We start from the raw sequence: 21,759 nt of genomic DNA on the forward strand, positions 1-21,759 counted from the left end.
GGAGAGTTTGTCGAATGAGCTCATGTACAAATAACAGCTCCAACGCACGGTGAACGTTTATGAGCCTCATTATGTATCAGCTATTGTTTAATGGCTAGTCCCCACTTGGGCAGTGAAATCCTGCTGATTTACTACTTATCAAGAATAAATTACAGTTTAGAACTTGGATTTTTCACGGTTTTCTTTTTGTCAGCATAAATAAACTTAGCTAATAGGGCTATTTCCCACTGCCTATTAAACTAGCTGCTAGCAAAAGGCTTCCTGGCTTGTAAGAGGATATCAGCAAGATGAGAGAATCGAGTCTTTTTTTACCTGGATGTGTTTATAATGTCGGGGGCTTTAGGGAATGGTTGTCAGATGCTTCAAGTTATTAGCGTTTTCTAACACTTACTTTTCGTTCACATCTTTTATTCTCCATTTGTGAAATAACATTATTATCGCAGCTGCCATTAGCACAGTACAATGGGAGCCAGCAAGGGATGGATTTCATGTGACCAGAGGCCCATTCCACTTACCAGTTCTGTTACTCTCCAGGTGTATGGACCTCAGGGTAGAATCTGGATTGTTGATTTCTCATACTTTAAAAAAAGAAGTTTATAATTTTGCAACAAAACCAATAGCTAAACTGGAATGTAATTTTTAGGATTTCTTGGCTCAATCCCCTACATTTCATTTGCAGCAACAGCTTTTTGGTATTAGTTAACATTCAAGGAATAGTTTCAAGTTTTTACAACTGCTAAAGGGTCATTATTTTTATCAGTGTGCTGGAGGTTATTTTGAGTTTGACTATGGAGGGCTCAATTCAATAAAAACTCAGCCTGAATTCCACAGCAGGATGCTTGAGCCATGAAAATTCAATGGGGGAGCTAGCATGGGCTTCTGTGATACTGAACCAGGACTGAATTTTCATTTAATCATTCTCAAGAAATCAAAAGACAGTTTGGGATTAAATGGCAAATCTTTTAACTAGGAGTTCCTCAGCCAAGCCAGCCAATTAGCATTCGCACAGAAGGACTGTGTTATGTAAGAGTGCCTGGGTAAAATGAAGAAAATAAAATAAAATCTCCCTACATTAATAAAAAGGTAACTCAGAGATATAGAGTTGTCATGAAATAATCACTCTCTCCAGAGATGGGAAAGATAGGTACTTCCCTCTAGCCTCAATAAACCAGAAAAGGCTTTGTGTGCATTGGCCTATTCTCATGCCTTTTGGTTTAATTGGGAATATTAGCACAAGTGAATGACACTTGACGTAACCCTCTAATTATACCTTTTGTTACATTCAGTTTTGTGAATGATTCAACAACCCTGTTTTCATGTCCTGCCAGTTTGGAACTTTTTTTTTTGCCTTCTTTACTCATTTGAAAACAGTGACACCTTGCAAAAAAAAATGAATTATGTATCAGTGTGGCCCAGGTTCATTTTATGTATTCATAAAACCTTTGGCCTATTGAAATCTCCTTCCCCAGCTTCAAGTGTGCACCTCAGGGGCTTAGAGGCCAAAATGGAACAGGAGTTGGCTTAGAAAAAACACACATTTCTGGCAAGAATGAACATGAAGGAAAAGCTTAAAACCTTCCAGAAATGTAGCTGAAAAGGGCTCTCAGGCAATTGTTTACCCTTTTTCCTCTTAGAACACCACTCAGTCTTTGGACTCAACTCTTACCAAAATTGTTAATGGTATGTAAATGTCAGATGTTGGTTCTCAACCAATGAGTACTTCATTATTATTGTATGACTCTCTTTATTTTTTTAGAGTATTTTTAAGAAAAATTGGGAAACGGGTTCAGAACCATTTTCTCTGCTGAACTTTTCCCTGAGTTTCTTCTGCCCCATCATCAATCCCTCACACCACAACCATGGAGGGTTTGGCACCTCGCCATGTCCCACTCTCTGGGCCCCAGTCAGGACTGATGGTGGGACAGAGGTGCCCTGGGTATTGTTCTCCAGCTGAGGCTGAGTCATGGAGGTTGCCTGAATTAGGCAGAAGAAAAGGCTGCTACTTCTGCTTTTACATTTCTGGCATAGCTGTCATGTCCCTTCCGTGTGAATAGGGCATCTTTTACAGGTAATCTAAGTGGCTCCCACATTGTCTGAATGTGGTCGTGCTGAAAAGAGCTCTGTGTCCTCAGAATACCTTTCCCACTGCGAAACCAACAATTAGTTAAGTTAATAATAATTTTCATTGTTGTAGTACTTTAAAGTTTTTTTTAGAAAGAACTTTCCTTGGCAACAACCCCTCTGAGGCAGGTAGTACAAGCATTGGTACCCCCATTTTAAAGATAAGGAAACCAAGGCTTGCAGAGCTTGGCACTTGGAATTTCTTTACTTGTGCACTGTTCCTTTGTTGTTGTTCAATTGTGTCTGACTCTTCATGACCCCATCTAGGATTTCCTTGGGAAAGGTACTAGAGTAGTTTGTCGCTTTCTTCTCCAGTTCATTTTACAGATGAGGAAACTGTGGCAAACAGGGTTAAATGACTTGCCCAGGGTTACACAGCTAGTAAGTGTCTGAGACCAGATTTGAACTCAAGGAGAGAAGTCTTTCTGATTCCAGGCTTGGCACGCTATCCATTGTGTCACCTTTAGCTCAGAGCATTGTTCGCTTCCAACAGAAAGTACCCTGAGGAGGTAACCCTTTAAACATCTCCGTCATTACTACCAATGAGAATTTCCTATGCCAAGATCAAGTTTTATTTTGGGGGATGAGGTGATAGAGGGCAAGGAAGCATCTGGGGTGGGTACTGGGTTCCTGAAGTGGAGTGAACATTGGAATCCCTAGGCTTGGAGTAATAAAGACAGACTTTCTCCAGGACCAATCCAAAGAAGTCAGTGATAGATAATACCAAGCACAAAGCAATCATTTTCCCATCACTACTCCTATTGGATATCCCTAGCACCTCCCAAATTAATGGGATCACTGTTACTTGTCCATGTCATAATTGTAGTGGAAAAAAAGTTCATTAGCCTATTTGCAGAATCTCTCTCTCTCTCTCTCTCTCTCTCTCTCTCTCTCTCTCACACACACACACACACACACACACACACACACACATGAACACATATATCATTAGAGTTTTTACTGGCTTCTCCTCACCATCAAAACTCAGCAGTCCTTTGTCTCACTCCCTTGCATATGATTGACTCCTTAATCTGTGATAAGCAAATTCAAGCCAAAATAGTTATGGCTTGCTTTATTGCCCTTCATAGGCAATAAAAAAATTTATTTAAAAAGAATATTCCTGGAGACAGTAGTGTTAACCCAAAGGTATAAAACTCACTAATTTTGGTAGCCCTGTGTGTGTGTGTGTACGTTGATTTAAGTGCACTACCTTCCAAGTTGCATCACATAACCCAATGCCTAAATTTTGGACCAGTTCTGGCTAAAAAAACAAAAACAAAAGCAAAACATGGTTATTAGCTCATTCTATACTAAGCATTTCTAATATATGTGGCATCACTGGGGTTAAATTAGAGAAAAAAAAAACTTTGTTTTTCAGGCACTCCAACCTTTAGGGGGAAAAGGACAATATTGTAATAATTTCTAGATGTACTATTACATTTAATGTACCCACTTATTCTTTCTTGTACATCTTAGGACAACCACAGGGACTGTTTGTTCGAAAAAATTTCTTCCATAGCCCCAGTTCACCTTGAGTCTTTCTTAAAAAAATATGAAAGACGAAAGAGCTGGGAGAGGAGGGCAATTGATGGCCAACATTTTGCAGGGTGTGTGTGTCAGGCTCCACTTGGAAGGCTCCTTTCTCTTTCTTCAGCAGCTTTTCAGGCTGTAATTTTCCACAGCTGCTGAAAACTGACTCAAATCCTTTTGCATGGTCACAGTCATCGTGGCTGCCAAAAGCAGGCCCAGTGGTAGCTAATGGAAGCACAGTTAAGACAAGCCCCCCACTTGTTCCTGGTTGAGGAGAACACCGAGTATTTAACTTAATGAGCTAACACCTGGAGCATTTTCTCTCCAAGTACATACAGATTTAAATTAAATATTTTGTACTGTCTTTCCAAGACTTAGAGGGTTATCTTTAGAGATGTACTGATCTCCTATCATCTAATCAGAAGATGAGGAAGTCAACTATTATTTATATTCCACTTACTAAGAAAAATCTCAAAGCAGATCTCTGCTCACTGTCCTAAAAGTCCCTGTGCCTAAGGTAGGAAGTGTCGGTGGATGAATGAACAAATGAACAATCATTTTGTCGTACGCAAAAGCAGACACTTTGGTATTGATATCCACAGTGGGAAAAATGACTGTGGATGACTTTTGTTTGTTATTTTGGATAAGCAATTTTATCAGTGCAGGGGTATCTTAGGGTGGAAACTTGAATCCCTGATGAAATATTGTAGCATAACTTGTTATTTTAGAGAGAAATGATGAGAAGTGAAGTGATTTATCCAGAGTGTCTTAGGATCCCAGGGTTAGTGCTAAAAGGGAGCTCTGATGCCATCCATTCCAACCCCCTCGCATTACACATGAGGAGAAAGAGACCAAGGAAGCCTGAGTGCACATTTATGGTCAGACAGGTAGCAAACATCAGAGGCTGGAATCTTTGGGTTTATCAAACAGTAGGTTACTGTAGACATTTAGTACTGTGTCTTGAGTACTTACCCTATTCCCAAATGTTTCAATCTTAATAAAATTATTATTCTAATAATCAGTGTTAGCAGAATCAGACAATCTCTACCTAGATGCCTCAGTACTCAATGTGCTATATGAAGAAAATGAACAGGCAACTAAAACAAAAAAAAATCGAAAAGAGTGGCCAGATCATTGGTCCTATTTCTATCCTCTGAGGTCAAGAAGAATGAATCTAATCCCTCTTCCACATGTCAGTTCTTCAAACATTTGAAAACAGCCATTTTAAGCATCTTACAAGAAATCATCAAGGAAAACCTCCTTGATGTCTTAGAACCAGAGGATAAAATAGTCATAGAAAGAACTCACCATTCACCTCCTGAAAGAGATCCCAAATGAAAATTCCCAGAAATATTGCAGCCAAATTCCAGAATTATTGGGTCAAGGAGAAAATACTGCAAGCAACCAGAAAGAGACAATTCAAATATCAAGGAGCCATAGTCAAGATTACACAAGATTTAGCAGTTTCTACATTAAAGGATTGGAGGGCTTGAAATATGAGATTTCAGAAGGCAAAGGAGCTTGGAATACAACTAAGAACCAACTACCCAGCCAAATTGAACATAATATTGCAGGGGAAAAGGTTCATTCAATGCAATAGCCAGCTTGCAAACTTTCCTGTTGAAAAGACCAGAGCTGAACAGAAAATTCAACCTTCAAATACAAGACTCAGGAGAAGCATAAAAAGGTAAACAGAAAACAAAACAAAAAACCAAAGTTGTTTGGAACGTGAAACTCATTTCAGAAATAGCATTGTAAATGATGATTGGATTCCTAGGCAAGTTCATCTCTAAGAAATACGTAAAGAAAAAACTCCTTTCCAAAATATTAAAACCAGTATATAATTGCACTGTCACCCACTGAAATCCTACTCTGATGCCACAATGCAGTACAAAGTTGGCCCTTGTGCTTGAAGGCTTTGTTAGCCACATACAACCTGGGCACATTCTACTAAGTTGTAAAGATTTGAATCCTAGTCTAGTGATGGCCTGTTATTCAAAGATCACCCTACTTAAGGTTAGAGAGGATCATAACCAGAAAGTTGGCTAACAATGGATGATAATTTTTTTTCAATTTCAGATACTCATGGATACTACCTACTCTTCTGTACAGTGGTTATGACCCCCAATCTTTTAGTTTAAAACAGTGTGAAGTGATCAATTAAGAGGATGAGACGTTTTCTATGTTTCTCATGCTCTCATCATAGGAATTATGTTCAAGACATAAAAGTTTCAGCTGCCTCAATTTTCTAGGAAAGAAAAACCTCAATGAAATAAAAATCTAATGAATTAGCAGTCTAGAAGGGTAACATGTTGGAACAGCCATCCTCCCCTACTATTCTTTGCCAGGGCCGCTTAAACCAACCCATTGGTTTGCTAAAGAACTCAACTCTCTTTCTCTCCACATCCCCCCTTCTCCTGCCTCAAACCCCTCAGAAAACCAAAGAGGAAAACATTTGTCTGGGCTGGAACAGTTGTGTGACAGCACTCTGTGTTGCAATGGATCTCAGCCAGAAAACTAAAGAGCAGAGGGACCTGGGGTAGGATATCTTGTACAGCTGTGTGGCATTCCATTGAGCAAAAGAGCCCAGTAGACTGCTGGACCAATTTTGTCCCCAGCAAAGTCACTTGGGGCAAAAAATGAAGCAGATGAGGTATGAATTGTGTAGTAGGGAGAAGGCAGAAATAGGCCAATCTCCAGGGAAACTCCAATTAAAGGAAAAGTAATCTGAAAGTGAGTGATAGTGAAATATTAGGGGTACAAAGACTCAAGAATAAGAAAACTGAGTTAAAGACCTTGAACATAAGCAGATAAATTGGGAGGAAAAGATAATAACAGAAGGGAATATGGTCACAGCTATCTAGAATCTATGCATAAATATTGCAAGACATAGAAAAAAAATGAATCAACAACCGGTGAGATGGGATCCTGTGGAAACCCGAGAGAGCATGGAACCACAGCATTCTGTGCATCAACAGTTTAATTGAGAAATAAGAATCATGAAGGCAGAATTTGTAGCCTACACAGAAAAAGTTAGTAGAAAAGACAAATTAGAATACATAGTAATAAGTCTCACCAAAGAAACAGGAGAGAATAACTGATTGGGAAAGCAAATGCGCAGAGATGAGGGGCAGTCAAAGAAGAAAATTGAAAAGAAAATGTGATCTCTGTACTAACAAAACATTGCATTGAAAGACAGGATATGTAGTGACAATTTAAGAATTATTGAATTTTAGAAAAATACAAATTCTCAAAACACAAAAACAAAACAAAATGAAACCAAGTTTTGCTTCTGGCACAAGTCCCTTGTTCAGTACACAGTTAGGTCTGTGCTTGTGACTTCTTATCTTTGCTCTGGATCTATGACTAGGAACTGGGTAGTGGTTGACAGAGCTTCCAGATGGCATCTGTTCCTTCACCCAGTGCTAGTTCAGGGATCCCCTGGGATCTCTTTCTGTCCCAGTGCATCCTGCCCTGATGTCTTGCCCAAGCCCCCTTTCACTGGAATGTTCCACATTGTGCACACTCCTGGATAGATCCCATCCCCAAAGTCAGTAGGCCTTTCTGTCTCCAAAAGCATCTATGAGCTGGACAATGATTTACTGAGACTTCTTGACTTTCCTGATCAGAATTCAATTGGGTATCTTTTCTAGCCCTTTGTGGAGGAGGTTTTAGTGGGGAGTTAGATTGTAATGCTTCTTCTGACACAGATATCTTGATTCTACCCTAGAAGTAATGCTTTACCTGTTCCAAGGGTATTTTTAAATATAACTCATTTGAATATCTAATTGGAAGACTGTTACCGTATTTCCCCATGTATAAGATGCACCTTGATTTTGGGGCTGGAAATTTGAAAAAAAATGTATTACATGAAGCTATTGAACTTAATCTTTATTCGTCATAAAATTCATACAACTCTTCATCACTGTCAAAACTCCCATCCATTAGCTTGTCCTCATCTGTGTTTGATGACAAATCTCTGTCTTCATATATTGCCTCGTCCTCAGTTCCATCTATGGCTTTTGAAATGCCACACTTCTTAAATGACTTGACAAGATCTCAATCTTGATATTATCCCAGGATCTTTTCACCCAGGTACAAACTTCTCCTATAGTTGGTTTCTTCACTCTTGTCTCTCATGGCCTTCTTCTGCCGTGGCCTTTTCAGTAGGGTTTCTTTTTCCCTCAGCCAGTCTTGGATTGTTTTCTCAGTTAGAGGAGCACGATTTCCATTTCTCAACAGCATGATTTCCATTCACTTCTGCAAACTGGATCACTTTTAACTTGAATTCAGCACTGTATGAAAATTTTTTCTGAGCCATTTCTGGGCAGAACGTGGCAAAATGTAACCTAATATACCAGTAACAAATGGGAAACAATGAGCGCAAAGACAACAAGCTTGGAAAAAGCGGGAAATGCAAGTAAAAAATATCTACAACAATGAGCGCAAAAACAAGCGCTAAAAAGCAGGAAATACAAGTAAAAAAATACTACAACCACTGTATAAGACGCACCCAGTTTTTAGACCCCAAATTTTTTGAAAAAGGGTATGTCTTATACATGGGAAAATACTGTAGGTACTGTTAATATATTCAACTGTCCAGAGAACAGATACTCTGTTTTGGGAGTCCCCAGGATTGCCACTCACCTAATCCATTCTGTTTGTTTTTTTCCCCTTAAAATATTTCTTCTGTTCTTTTTTTTTTTTCTTGAACCTATAGGTTCTCTAAAAGTTACAAGTTCTTCCTTTTTGTTTGCCTGTTTTTAATTGATTTTTATTGATGCCTTTTGTTTTTATACCGTTTAGATATCCTCTCCTATTCCTCCTTTCCTCTTTCAAAGTTATCCCTATAAAGAAGTTTTTTTTAAAGGAAAAGAAAGAAAATTTAAAATATCATCATGATGGACCAATTTATCAAAACAATCTTAAATGCTATGCAATATTACACACCACATATTCCACATTCCCACCCCTGAAAAGCAATGGGGGAAAGTGTCTTCACTGGGTTCAAGCTCCCTCTTTAGAGTTCCACATTATTCCTTTTTTATTGTTTTGGCGCAGTTCTATTTAAATTATTGTCATAATTCTGAGCATTTTTTTCTGCCTCTGCTTGTTTTACTCTTCATCATTTCATGGAAGTCTTTCTATGCCTCTCTGTATTCATCATGTTTGTCGTTTCTTTTTTTTCTGATGATTTTTATTAAAAATTATTTTTAATTTATGGAATTTTTATAACATAGAACAATAAAAAGATGATTGCACATGAAATTGCAAATCTACTATGCACAACTTGCTGCTCCTTTCAAATATACAACAAAATTATCCTCTCCACTCCCTGCCCTAGAGATGGCTACCATTAGACACAAATAGGTATGTGTGTACACATATATATGTACATGGATGTGTAAAATTATTCTATATATACTTCTATTCTTTTTCTGGTGCAGATAGTGCCTTTCTTCATGTGTCCTTTATGCTTAATTTGGGCATTTGTAATAGACATAATAACTAATTTGTTCAAAGTCATTCTTAAAACAATATTGCTGTTACTGTATACAGTGTTCTCTTGGTTCTGCTCATTTCACTCTTCATTATTTCATGCAAGTTTTTCCATGGTTTTCTAAAATCATTGAGCTCAGTATTTCTTATAGCATAGTGGTATTCTATCACAATCATATACTACAACTTCTTCAGCCGTTCCCTAATTGATGGGCATCCCTGCAACTTCCAGTTCTTTGCCACCACAGAGAGCTGCTATAAACATTTTAGAATGTATAGATTCTTTTCCTTTATTCCATAATCATCTTTGGAAATAGGCTAAATACAAGTATTGCTGGGTCAATGGGTATAGGTAGTTTAATAACTCTTTGGTTATAATTCCAGATTGCTCCCCAAAATAGTTGGATAATTTTGCAATTGCACCAACGATGAATTAGTGTCCCAATTTTTCCACATCCTCTCCAGCATGTGTCACTTTCCCCTTCTATCATTTTAGCCAATCTGGTAGATGTAAAATCATCTCTCAGGGTTGTTTTAATCTGCATTTCTCTATTCATTTCTTACAGTAGAGTCATATCCCATTATGTTCATGTATCACAATTTATTTAACCATTTCCCAGTGGATCAGCATCTAGTTTGTTTCTAATTCTTTGCTATCACAGACAGTCTTGCTATAAATATTTTGTATTTGGAGTCTTTACCTTTGTCAGTGACCTCATGAGGGGTATATGCCTAACACTGGAATCTTAAGGGCAAAGATTATGGACATTTTAGCCACTTCATTTGCAGAATTCCGATTATTTTCCAGGATAATCCCAGTTTCTTGCTTTAATGGCTCCCAGGCAGTGCTCATATGACATTGAGAAGTAGAGTTGAGTTGTGGGCAGAGTTAACAACACAGGCTATTTCTGAGTATATGTAATCAAGGATTTATTATTTGTACTCTGATATCTTCACAACCTGTAGAAAAATGAATCTTGCCTGAGGATCAGTCCCTAGAACAAAAAGGGACATTTGGAGTCATCTAACACAACCTCCTCATTTTACATATAAGGAAAATGAAAAGTTAAGCTACATCTGTGAGATGACAGAGATAGCATCAGAGACAGAATCTGAACCCAGGCCCTCTGATTCCAAATCTAGTACACCTCCAATCTACCCAGGAAATTGTACAAATCAACATTAGTATGCATCATACTGAAAGGTATTAGGAAGAGTATTGGAGGGCAACAATTAGAAAAGGACTCTGTAGCATATGTTTTGGGATTAATACTTGAGATGACAACAGAAGAAAAGTATATTCCCAGCTAATAATGCCTTGAAATTTAGTGTTTGTTCATATTTCTTTTTTATGATACATGGCTTCACAGAGCCTAGAATAAAGGCTGGTACATAGTTAGTATGTTATAAACATTTGTTGATGGATTTTGAATATTTTATTGTTTCAATGACTAAAGAAGAGATCATTTAGGGGCCAGAGGACTGGTGAGAAGCCTCTTTGGATTTGGCTAAGCTTACATATATAAACTCCTGAGTAGCTGATGGCCTGTCATTGGGACTTCTATTGAAAATCTTTCTGGTTTGGCAGAAGACTTATGCTCTGTTGACATAGCCTCTGAGAATACAAGTGTAATGATAATTAAGGTGGAATTTTTTACTGTTTTCTCTTTTGGAGCACTGAGGTAATCAAGTGCCTTTGATGAGTCTGGCCTTTGTTTCTTTGATTAAATCGGGAGTCTTTGATGACCTGCTTAAGAAACAAGAAAGCCTAGTTCACATAGGTTTGAGTTGAATGGTTGTGATCCCCTTTGACCCTGAACAGGGTATACAAACTCAGAGGTTAGCATTTTGTTTGAGGCTCTCACTCACTCACTGGAAGAATGTCGTGTGATTTGACCAGATGAGACTCTGGGTAGCCGCTGGATGCCCCCAGCTTTGAAAACCCAGATGTTGGTGCCTCTCTCTGGTAACTATGTAATTCTTTGGTCAGGCAGCTAGAGGCCTGTTTGTTGATAACTGGGTGTGTTTGCTCTGTTTATATTGTCTCTGTTTGTAATTTCTGTTTGTATTTGCTCTGAATTTCAGGGTGCTGGCTTTTCCCCCTGACCTAAGTGAATGGTATATGTATGTGTGATTTAAGTCAGATTGTTAACCCCTTAAAGATGCTTTCCTTAGAAAAGCAGATCAAAGAACCTGTGCTAGCAGTGCTCTTGTTGCTGGTCTTTTGGGTCTTTCACTCCTACAACAACTGCTAGCAACATTGTTGTTACAACAAGGTCACCTCTGAGCCATGACGTAGCAGAGTGAGATGTTTGTGGCAAGTATACACATGGATAAATATATTGAGCATATAAAGAAAAAAAAGTAACCGCCACAACCAAACCTGGTTAACAGCAAATTTAGAAGACATATGTAAACTGGATTTTCGGTTTTCCAAAGAGGCTTCACCTTAATACGAAATTTTAATGAATTGACTTTTATAGTGAAATGCTACCAATCAGTACTTCACACAGGTCAGAATAAATCATTTAGTCTTAACTGGCCCCCCTGTTGCGTTTCAGGCTTAAGACTCGCACCTATGATGTTGCTGAATCAAGAGAAGGTGGTGGTGTATCATGAAAGCCCCAGAATAGAGAATATGAAATGTTTCATGATTTAAAGGGAACACACACACACACACACACACACACATATACACATACATACACACAAACACGCACACACATACACACACACGTACACAAACACACATAGTCACAGTCACAGAAGCGACTAGTTACAGGACACCATTCCTAAAATACTAACGCAAATTAGATTGTGGTAGGGACTATATAAACAGGGGGTCACAGCCTTAGTACCATGGGAACTCAATAGATGATAATTTGTTCTCCTCTTCTTGACTGACCCCAGATAAGAAAAAGGAACCCAGTTGCATTTCAGTGAATGTTAAACTAAAATTAAAATAGAAAAGTATAAAAATAATGTATTCCTACCCAACCCTTGAAATGGAACTTTGCTAATACTGGAGGAGAGCCCACAGAAATCACCAGATTTGTTTCTTCTAACATACTGGAAAGATACTGAGATTGGAAAAAATTCAAACTTTGAAACTTGCCACTAGTTTAAATGGAAGTACGCACATTATAAGGCTGAAGAAAAATTCTTGATCTTGATGGAGGATATATATTTCTTCTTTTTTTCTTTCTTATTTAGATACATATTCAAAATACAGTAAATAAAAATTAATACAAAGTATTTTAGTAAGCTTCATTTCACATTCTAAGATCTCTGAAATTCAAAAGCTCAAAATATTCTAAGAAAAAACAAAAAGAAAAGTGAAAGAGTTAAATGAAGTAGATTTTAAAGTAAACACAAATGTCTAGGATCAATAATAAATATTAAAAATCATTTGATTCAAATTATTTTAATAGTTTAGGACTTTCTGATGACTGCTTGGTATGGCAGAAAGAGTCAAGACTTGGAATTAGAAAACCCGAGTTCAAATTTGCCTTCTTCTCTAACTAGAATAACTTTTAGAAAGCTTTATACCTCTTTGAGGCCCACTTAGGCCATTTATCTCACTGAAGAATTGACTTCTAGTAGAATGTCAGATCCTTGAGAGCAGCTGGACTTTTTCTTTCTGTCTTTATATACCACTGTCTAATATGGAGCCTTGTAAAGAGAAGGGGCTTAGTAAATGCTTGAATTGAATTTCACGAAAACTAGAACAGGAACTTCTCTGAGGACAGAAGTCATGGCTAGATGTAATGTAAGTTCCCTGTTTCCAGGGAATTTAGAATTTGTTAGTAAACAAAACAAAAAGATAAAACTAAGATGCATATAATTAGGTTAGGCAGGAAGTAACAAGATTTGGGGAGAGGTGACACAGATATCTGATTAAGTCCTGAAAAATGTTTTAGATAAAAGTAGAAAGGATGGACTATGACACTAATCCCCTCAAGCTATGGTCCAATATCCCTCTTTTCCTTTACCTGTTAAACTTCTCAGAAGAGAAAGTCATCCATGTTTTGTATCTTTATTTTCTCACCACCCATCTTCTTTCTAATCTTGTTAAAATTGTTCTTTTTAAGGTCATGAATTAACAAACTCTTGAGAACTAAATCCATTGGCCTGATTTTGAACTCATCCTTCCATTTTCTGAAGTATTTGTTGCTGTTGACCTTCTTTGAATAGTTTGTTCTTCACTGGCTAATGTATCACTATGACTTAGGCTCCTTTGCTGATTTATGACCTTCTTATGATTCAGGTATAAGTTTGTGTGACATATATGTATACATGTGCATTTGTGTATTACAATATGTGTACATATACATATATGCGTACATATACATCGACAATAAGAATATATGAATATGTATGTGTATCACACATATACATATATAACAATACACATGTGTACATATACACCGACAATAAGAATATATGAAAATGTATGTATATCACGCATATATGTGTATGTGTATATGCACATGCATATGCATTTTAGATATCCATATCCCTATTTACATCTATATCCAAATTTTTCCCTGTGGTGGCAAGCAGGGTGGGACTTTTTGCTGCTTTTTTTTCTTTTGGAGTGCTTCTCAGCACTAATGCAATCAAGTGCCCTTGATTGAGCCTTGCCTTTGTTTCAATCAAGAGTATTTGATTGAATCAAGAGTCTTTGATGACCTGCTTAAGTCACAAGAAAGCCTACGTCACATGAGTTTGAGTCACGCAGCCTACAGTCCTCTGTGGGCTGACCCTGAAGAAGTATATATATATCCTCTGAGGTTAGCATTTTGCTTTGGGGGATCACTCACGGGAAGAGTGTTCATGTGATTTGACCAGAGGAGACCCTGGGCAGCCATTAAGGAGCCCCACCCCCAGCTTTGAAAACCCAGATGTTGGTGCTTCTCTCTCTCTCTCTCTCTGGTGACTATGTATGTATTGCTATGGACAGATGGTTAGAAGCCCTATCTGCTGATTTGTGTTATTTGTTCTGTTTATATAATTTCTGTTTGTGTTTTCTCCAAAGTTCAGAGTATTTTTCCCCTGAACTAAGTGAATGATATGTGTATGTTTAGTTAAAGTGAGATTGTAACCCTTAAAATTGCTTTCCTTAGAAAAGCAGATCAAAGAACCTGTGCTAGCAGCCCTCCTTGTGCTGGTGTTGTTGGTCTTGTTATTGGCCTTACACCTCCACAGAAGCTGCAAGCAGCACTGGTGTCTCACTTCCTAATCTCTTTCTAAAGGTCCAGTCCTGCATTTCATTCCACCAGCTATGCATCTCTACATGGATATCCACTTCATTTCAATATACCAAACTGAACTTGTGATTTCCCTTCAGAAGTTGTCCCAAACTCTAAATTTTGTTGTGAGCATGCCATTATGCTCCAACAAGCTAAGAAGCCTAATTTTGTCTTTATTTCATTTCTTCCCTTTACAATCAATCAGTTGGTAAATTCTATTGATTTTATTTTGTAACTCTCTCTTTCATGTCTTTCTCTCTACACCCATACTACCACCACCTTAGTTCAGGCCTCAACACCTTTTGTTTGAAATACTGTAATGGTCTCCTGATTGGTTTCCCTGATTTCCTTTTCTCTTCCACTCATTTTTAGTCCATCCTTTGCACAGCCATATCATATCACTCCCTTGCTAGAAACCCTTCAGTGGCTCCCTGTTGCTTTTTAGATAAAGTAAAAACTCCCCAGTTTGTGTTTTAGGTCCCTGCACAATCTGATTCCAATCCACATTTCCAGCCTTATTTCTCATTATTCTCCTTTATACATGCTATGCTCTGGCTAAATTGAACCACTAACTCTTTTCTTGATATTTTCTTTCCTCCTGCTGTGTGCTGCATACATTCCTCTCATCTATCTGTTAAAATGTTTCTCTTTCTTCAGTGGTCACCACAGATAACATCTCTTCCATGAAGTTTTTCTTAATTACTCAAATTTTCCTATAACATTTGGACTGGATTTCTCCTTTATTCAAATCATGTCGTACTTTATACGAGGCAGCTAAGTAGAACAATGGATCTATCGCTTTGCCTGGAGTCAGAAAAACCTGAGCTCAAATCCAGCTTCAGATATTTACTAAAGGTGTGACACTGGGCATGTTTACGAAATTTCTGTTTTTCTTAGTTTCCCCAAGTATAAAGTGTGGATAATAATAGCACCTACCTCCATGGGTTGTTGTGAGTATCAGATAATAAAATATTTTTAAAATTCCTAGCATAGGGTCTGGCACACGATAAATGCTATATGAGGCCTGTTATAATAATAATAATAATTAAGGTCTGATGGGTAGCACAAGGGATAGTGTCAGGCCTAGAGTCAGGAAGACACATCTTCCTGAGTTCAAATCTGTCCTCAGACACTTACTAGCTATGTGACCCTGGGAAAGTCACTTAACCTTGTTTGCCTCAGTTTCCTCATCTGTAAAATGAGCTGGAGATGGAAATGACAATCTGCTCCAGTATCTTTGCCAAGAAAACTTCAAATGGGGTCATGAAGAGTCAGGCAAAGCTTAAAAATGATTCCACAATGATAACAACGATTATAATTATTACTTAAATACTTGCCATGTCCAGGCCATTTTTCTTATTTGTATCTCTATCAACCTAACACATAGGTAGGCACTCCATGAAACACTGAGTCAATGGTATGGAAAACAATAGTGTTATATTATAAGATTTGTCAGAGAACAGTAAGAAACTATTTTGGAAGTTCGAATTACAGAAAAATCATGAAAGGTGTTGAATAACAGACAAAAGAGTTTGGATATGATAACATTTTGTCTTAGAAATAGGAAAAAAAAAAGATTCCATTTAGCCTAGCCCCTTTAACCTATGAAAAAACTTAGCCACAAAGAGTTTATGTGTTAAATTTTTTCTTTAAGCCATAGAGAAACACTCCAAGTTCTTGCATAGAGGAATGGGAATGGCATAGTGAATCCAACACTTCGGTAGTACTTTTCTAACAGTTAGACCTCAAGCCATCCCTGCCTGCCTATCCTCTGTGACTCTTGTCCAGGTTCTCTCCTAAATTCACCACAGGTGATTGATACAATATATGGAGACCCTTATTCTGTACTTTTTGCATTGTGTGGATACCAATAGAGCACTTGGCCTACAATTGTCAGTCTCCTCCAGTCTCTATGGGGTTGGCCTATCTGTTTTTCTGGTCATATCTTTATCTGATGACATCTTTTAGACCACTTCTCCTATACGAGATTCCTCATTTATAATATGTTTAACCTTTTGGGGCTTGCTACTAACCCGTTCATTGCCTTTGGGGTGATATTCATCTTTAATTTTTCAGAGATTACAGTATTTTATAACTCATAGCCAAATATCACCACCAGAAAAAATATTGGTGTAAAAATATATGGACTCTTTTGGGTGAAGGGAGAGAGGGAGAAAGCATGGGAGTCACTTAAAGCCATGTGAAGAAAGCAATCCCCTCCACTTAACACAGACTTTTGAATTCTGGCTTCAAAGGCAAGCAAAGTTTGAGGAAAATTTTTCTTGTATGCAGAACAGATTGATTGGAATAAGTACAAATTTCTGATCTTATACATACATGCATACATCATACACATATATGTACCCCCCTCCCCACAGGCTCCACCAAATCCTATTCTAATGGCTCATTGTACTGTTATAACTCATTGTGCTGGATGAAAATGGAGTTCTCAAAAGCTATGACTGTGGAACACACATTCTGACATTGTACCAAAATAGAATGGTTATGATGGGTTTTGTGGTATGACGCTTGTCTGTTATCCAAGGACCAATGTACCTAAAGAAATATGACCTTCCCAAAGATACTCATCACCACGTTGGCCACAGGGTTTAAAATGTTTTTTTTTATTTCTTTGTTTTTGTTTTGTTTCAACATTATAGTCAGACATCTGTTAAGCTTTAGAGGAGAGTGTATGATTTGCATTGGTGGAGAGAGTACCTATGGATCTGGCAATAGTAAAGTTAATTCATAGAGGTCACCTTCCTTGATTCTGCCAATTCTGAGCTTCCAACATTTTGATTGCTTGGACAGAAAAAAATGACATTGAAATATAAGTTTTGATGAAATCCACTAGTCCATGTTCTATTTCAGGGACCGGAAAATTACAGCCTCTAGGCCAGTTTTGTTTGACAGCCTCCAACTAAGAATGTTTTCTTCTATTTTTGTTTATTTTTTCCCACTTAATAGTATTTTATTTTTTCCAATTAAATGTAAGGATATTTTTCAAAATTCACTTTTATAAGATTTTGAGTTCCAAATTTTTCTCTCTCCCTACCTATTCTCTCCCCTGCCCAAGACAGCAAGCAATCTGATATAGCTTATACATGTACAATCATATGAAACATATTTCCACATTAGTTATGTTATGAAAGAAGAATAGAACAAAAGGGAAAAACAAGAAGAAAGAAAAATAACCCCCAAGTGAGAATAATATGCTTCAATCTGCATTCAGACTCCATAGTTCTTTCTCTGAATGTTGATAATATTTTCCGTTATGAGTCTTTTGGAATTATCTTAGGTCATTGTATTGCTGAGAAGAGTTAAGTCAGTCATAGCTAGTCATCACCCAACGTAGCTGTTGCTATGTAACAATATTCTGGTTCTGCTCACTTCAGTCAGCATCAGTTCATGTAAGTCTTTCCAGGTTTTTTTTTTCTGAAATCTGCCTGCTCATCATTTCTCAAAACACAATAGTATTCTGTTACATTCATATACCACAACTTGTTCAGCCCTTCCCCAATTGAAGGGTATTCCCTCAATTTCCAATTCTTTGCCACCACAAAAAGAATTACTATAAATATTTTTGAACATGTGGGTCCTTTTCTCTTATGGTCTCTTCAGAATACAGACCTAGTAGTGGTATTGCTGGATCAAAGGGTATGCACAGTTTTATAGCCCTTTGGGCATAGTTCCAAATTGTTCTCCAGAATGGTTGAAACAGTTCACAACTCCACCAACAATGCGTTAGTGTCCCAATTTTCCCATATTCTCTCCAACATTTATCATTTTCCTTTTTTTTGTCAAATTAATCAATATGATAGGTGTGGGGGGTACCTCAGAGTTGTTTCAATTTGCATTTTCTTAATCAATAATGATTTTGAATATTTTTTTCATGTGACTGTAAGTAGCTTTAATTTCTTCATCTGAAAATTGCCTATTCATATCCTTTGACCATTTATCAGTTGGGGAATGACTTGTATCCTTATAAATTTGACTCAGTTCTTTATATATTTGAGAAATGAGACCTTTATCAGGAATACTGATTGTAAAAATTGTTTCCCAGCTTTCTGCTTTCCTTCTAATCTTGATTACATTGGTTTTGTTTATGCAAAATCCTTTTTAATTTAATGTAATCAAAATTATCCATTTTGCATTTCATAATGTTCTCTATCTCTTGTTTGGTCATAAACTCTTTCTTTCTCCATAGATCTGACAGGTAAACTATTTCTTGCTCTCCCAATTTACTTATGGTATCACCCTTTATGTCTAAATCATGTATCCAGTTATAATTGGGTCTATTCCTATGCAATTTAGCCACAAAATTTATTAAACAAATGTACATAGAGAAAATCTGAAAATTCTTCTGCAAGTAATCCTAGGGCTTCAGAATCAAGGTATTAAATAGAATACACACACATTACATTCATACATACATGCATGCATACACACATACATAAATACATATACACATACCACTGGCTGGCTTACGCAGTTTGACATCCCCAAAATAGAATATGCCACATGTTACTCAATAAGAACATGTAGGGGATAGGGCGTATGGCTGTAACAGGACCTCTTCAGTTTTGTTGAAGAAGACTGTGGTAGATGTTGGGTCTCAGATGTTGATCTTTGCAGGTCCTGGCTTTGTTCTTTACTTTCTCTGTCTCATTCAAGAGTGTCATACGTAATCACTATGCCATCAATTTTTGATGGTAGAAGACAAAGTATTTGGTCAGCACATGCCCTTAATATTTTATTTTTGGGTAAAGATTCCAAAATAATTCACTGACCCATGGATCATAGCCTAGTGAGTCATGGAAAAGAAACCATAGTTTATCAGAAGAAGTGAAAAGAGGAGCTCTTGCAAAATAGGAAAGAATGTTAACTTCACTATATAATTTCCTTTCGGATAATTCTATTTGGGTTATTTGGTCTGCTACTCCTTCAAGGCTAGTGTTCTGAGCAGAATAGCTAGAGATATTTTGCTCACATATTTTGCCATGAACTCATAGCAATTTGTAAATTTCTAAAATGAAAGTGATAATTTTTTTTTCAACTGAGAGAGCCTATTAAGGTCGATTCCCACTCCCTCTCCCCCACCTTTTAGGATTCTCCTTGGCCTTAGTCTGAAAAATAATTGGTTTAATTGTAAAATAAAGAGATATACCATCCTTTTTCATTTAAGAAGCTATAAACTTATTCTTCCCACTGAAATATTTATAGTGACTATTTACCTCATATGATTTATACTCACAAACATATGTTAAAGAGACCAAGAATTTGAAAGGTTAAGGACAGTTTTATTTCAAGTAGCCTCAAAGTGAATTATAACCAAAAAAAGTAAAAACTCAACTATGTAAGTTGTTTAGCCTCTTGAAATGAGTAAACAAGAATATTCAAGAAAAGGTAACAAAGCTTAGTATTTTTGAGAATGTAGCTAATAGAGAGTCATATGAGAATGCCCTATTGATTGACTGGCCCCTTTTGGATGTGAGCTTTGTTCTCTTTGTATCAGACACGTTACTTTTTTTTTCTGGAAAATAGAAACCTTTTATGGTCAGTGTGAAAACTGAAATATGCCAAATAATTACTGTAATGATGGAAATAGTTGGAAATGCAATGTACGATTTCATATTAAATCAAAGTCAGAGTGTTCTTTGGCTTGGCTTGCTAATGCTTTCTGCAACCGTAAAATTTGGCTGCAACACTGCAATACAATACCGGTGAGAAAACGCTGGGATTATTACCATGCTGAAAAAAAAAATAGGAATGAAGGAGAAAAAAGAGAAAAGAAAATAACCAATGCATGCAAAGAAATGCATACTTACTCCCATAACAATCAAAACATCATAGCTATTTTGGAATAAAACTGCAGCCCCTGGACAAGAGGTATGCCATTTGGGTTAATGTCCTTGGGTGCTGAAAGGTTTCACCTGGCATGGGTCCTGATGGAAAGCCCAGAGACATTTTCTCTTTCTTAGCTCCCTGGCAGGATTCACATTACTGTTTTTAAAAACAATCTGCAGATTATTCTTCCTTAGTTTTAGAGTGGAGCCACCAAACAACACAGAATATGTCAAAAGCCAAACCCAAGAATGCTCAGCTCATCCTGAGGACAAAGCTCCCAAGTTAATAATGGTGCTCCCACATTAATAATCCCTGGAATGGGTATGGAGTCCCAAAGGTCCTGCAAGTTTTCCTCTACCCTCAAAGCCCTTTTATCCTCCTTTTCTGGCCTCTCTCTTGGCCAGCACAATAAGAGTTTAAGTTAAATTCCATGGACTGAGACACACAAAAAGTCTGACTTTTTCCCTCTCTCCACCCTCCCTGCATTGCACTGTAGAGCAACCTTTTTTTTTTTTCTGAGAACAAGACAAAAAAAGAACAAAAACAAACAAACAAAAATAAAGCCACACAAAACATTGCCTGTTGCTGCAAAGTCATTTGTTTCCTTGAACCTAAAGCCCTTTTTGTTTAAATGTAGTTCAAAACTTGGTGGATGCTTTTTGGAGTGTTGCCAATTGACATAAATATTTCTATTTCATGTTGGTTACTTTTTTATCCTCCTTCACGGCACTTCCCAATCCAATATTTTGTGTAACTAAATTATTAGTAGCCTTATGTAGTCCTTAATAGTCCTCTTTTCCTGGCCCCTTGCCCTTACCAGGCCATCTTTAATTTCTTGTAAAGAACAGGGACCTAATTGAGGTTCAAACACCTTAATTTCAGTGAGTAGGGTCAGCGTGTAAGTACTTTTTTTTTTACAAGTAGTGTTAACTGTTCTTTACTGTTGATGTTTGATTTAGAGAAATCATATAGCAGATTTTTGTTAGGGACATACTATTTCTGCGGTTCTCTGCTATATTCTGATAGGAATAAAAATATCGCTTTCTTTAGGGAGAGCTTCCTGAATTTTGTATTTAAGTATATCATCAGAAATTAGTTAGATTCCCTCCCTCCTCCATGAAGCCAGTGATCATTTTCTACAGGGGTTCTTAACTTTTTTGTATGTTTATCATGGATCCCTTTGGATCCCCTCTCAGGGCAGTATTTTTAAATGCGTAAAATAAAATACATAGGATGACAAAGGAAACCAAATATATCAAATGCAATTATCAAAATAGTTTTTAAAAATGAGTTCATGGGTCCTCAGATTAAAAATCCTTCTCTAATGGCTTCTAGGGAATTTGCCATTAAAAACAGGGAAGCCTTGGGTTCGAATCCTACTTCAACTGCCATCTACTTGTTTGAACATGGCTAAGTCATTCAAACTTTAGTTTCTTCATTTGTGATGCTGTTGCTCCTGCTGCTGGCTGGTATTTATGAAGGACTTGAAGGCTTGTAAAATATCTTACAT

The sequence above is a fragment of the Trichosurus vulpecula genome, chromosome 5, assembly GCF_011100635.1.
Source record: "Trichosurus vulpecula isolate mTriVul1 chromosome 5, mTriVul1.pri, whole genome shotgun sequence".
Taxonomy (NCBI): Eukaryota; Metazoa; Chordata; class Mammalia; order Diprotodontia; family Phalangeridae; genus Trichosurus; species Trichosurus vulpecula.